General features: G+C 68.0%; 1 non-coding gene across 1 annotated transcript; it reads left to right on the top strand.

The window, feature by feature from the left end:
• The first annotated feature begins 2361 nt into the window (after window positions 1–2361).
• On the top strand, window positions 2362–2480 carry LOC135979310 (5S ribosomal RNA). The gene has a single exon (XR_010596643.1). It is a non-coding gene; the product is annotated as a 5S ribosomal RNA (ribosomal RNA).
• Window positions 2481–2500: the final 20 nt, after the last annotated feature.

The following is a 2500-nucleotide window of genomic DNA, read 5'->3' as shown; positions in this document are numbered from 1 at the left end:
TTCCACGGGTTGACCTGGTGCCCGGGAGGGGACTCTGAAAATTTTTCAGCCCTTTCGACTCGGGGTTGACCTGGTGGCCGAGAGGGGACTCGCACGGCAGGCAAGCCGCCCTGGGCTCACCCTCCCCGGCCGCAGCGAGGGACTGCCTCCCGGTCGACTGGATCGGGCCCCTGGAAGTCTGGAAAAAAGAATGGAACCTGACGCCTCCGAGGAGGGGGCGCCCAGGGAAGGAGGGAGATCCGGGTTGACCTGCTGACCGGACGGGAAAGAGGCCACCGGGCGTCCCCCCCCCCTTAAAACCTAGGGGTTGACCTGGTGGCCGGAAAGCGAACCGGCCAGCAGGTGAACCCGTTCGATTCCACGGGTTGACCTGGTGCCCGGGAAGCGAACCGGCCAGCAGGTGAACCCGTTCGATTCCACGGGTTGACCTGGTGCCCGGGAAGCGAACCGGCCAGCAGGTGAACCCGTTCGATTCCACGGGTTGACCTGGTGCCCGGGAAGCGAACCGGCCAGCAGGTGAACCCGTTCGATTCCACGGGTTGACCTGGTGCCCGGGAGGGGACTCTGAAAATTTTTCAGCCCTTTCGACTCGGGGTTGACCTGGTGGCCGAGAGGGGACTCGCACGGCAGGCAAGCCGCCCTGGGCTCACCCTCCCCGGCCGCAGCGAGGGACTGCCACCCGGCCGACTGGATCGGGCCCCTGGAAGTCTGGAAAAAAGAATGGAACCTGACGCCTCCGAGGAGGGGGCACCCAGGGAAGGAGGGAGATCCGGGTTGACCTGCTGACCGGACGGGAAAGAGGCCACCGGGCGTCCCCCCCCCCTTAAAACCTAGGGGTTGACCTGGTGGCCGGAAAGCGAACCGGCCAGCCGGTGAACCCGTCCGATTCCACGGGTTGACCTGGTGGCCGGGAAGCGAACCGGCCAGCAGGTGAACCCGTTCGATTCCACGGGTTGACCTGGTGCCCGGGAGGGGACTCTGAAAATTTTTCAGCCCTTTCGACTCGGGGTTGACCTGGTGGCCGAGAGGGGACTCGCACGGCAGGCAAGCCGCCCTGGGCTCACCCTCCCCGGCCGCAGCGAGGGACTGCCACCCGGCCGACTGGATCGGGCCCCTGGAAGTCTGGAAAAAAGAATGGAACCTGACGCCTCCGAGGAGGGGGCGCCCAGGGAAGGAGGGAGATCCGGGTTGACCTGGTGACCGGACGGGAAAGAGGCCACCGGGCGTCCCCCCCTTAAAACCTAGGGGTTGACCTGGTGGCCGGAAAGCGAACCGGCCAGCCGGTGAACCCGTCCGATTCCACGGGTTGACCTGGTGGCCGGGAAGCGAACCGGCCAGCAGGTGAACCCGTTCGATTCCACGGGTTGACCTGGTGCCCGGGAGGGGACTCTGAAAATTTTTCAGCCCTTTCGACTCGCGGTTGACCTGGTGGCCGAGAGGGGACTCGCACGGCAGGCAAGCCGCCCTGGGCTGACCCTCCCCGGCCGCAGCGAGGGACTGCCTCCCGGCCGACAGGATCGGGCCCCTGGAAGTCTGGGGGGGGGGGGGAATCGCCCCACGCCTCCGAGGAGGGCTGCCCGGGCGGGCCTGGCCCCGGAGCTCGAAAAAAAAAAAAAGGATCGGGCCCACTAGAGACATGGACCAGGCCGCCCTGGGCTCACCCTCCCCGGCCGCAGCGAGGGACTGCCTCCCGGCCGACTGGATCGGGCCCCTGGAAGTCTGGGGGGGGGGGGGGGAAATGGAACCTGACGCCTCCGAGGAGGGGACGCCCAGGGAAGGAGGGAGATCCGGGTTGACCTGGTGACCGGACGGGAAAGAGGCCACCGGGCGTGCCCCCGTTAAAACCCCTAGGGGTTGACCTGGTGGCCGGAAAGCAAACCGGCCACTGGGTAGGCCGGTCGGCAACCTAGGGGTTGACCTGGTGGCCGGGAAGCGAACCGGCCAGCAGGTGAACCCGTCCGATTCCACGGGTTGACCTGGTGCCCGGGAGGGGACTCTGAAAATTTTTCAGCCCTTTCGACTCGGGGTTGACCTGGTGGCCGAGAGGGGCCTCGCACGGCAGGCAAGCCGCCCTGGGCTCACCCTCCCCGGCCGCAGCGAGGGACTGCCCCTCCCCACCCCCCGGCTGACAGGATCGGGCGCACTGGAAGTCCGGGACAGTATTTTCCCCGACGCCGGGGAGGGCGGGCGGAGGGGCTCTGGCGGCCAGCCCGGGCCCCGGAGCTCGAAAAGGAAAAAAGGACCGGGCCCGCGAGAGACGGGGGCCCTGCCGCAGGGGGGGGGGCAGTCCGACCGGGGCTCACCGTGCGGCAGGCCCGGGCGTCGGCAGGGGAAAGCGGGCGAGGAGGCGCGGGGCCGGGTGCCTACGGCCATACCGGACCGAACGCCCCCGATCCCGTCCGATCTCGGAAGGTAAACCGTCCCGGGCCTGGCTAGTACTTGGATGGGTGACCGCCTGGGAATCCCAGGTGCCGTAGGCAGCTTTTCCCGGTCCGAGTCA

This window comes from Chrysemys picta, unplaced genomic scaffold, assembly GCF_011386835.1.
Source record: "Chrysemys picta bellii isolate R12L10 unplaced genomic scaffold, ASM1138683v2 scaf762, whole genome shotgun sequence".
Classification (NCBI taxonomy): Eukaryota; Metazoa; Chordata; order Testudines; family Emydidae; genus Chrysemys; species Chrysemys picta.
The sequence above is the reverse complement of the archived record's forward strand: the minus strand, read 5'-3'. Positions and strand labels throughout refer to the sequence as shown.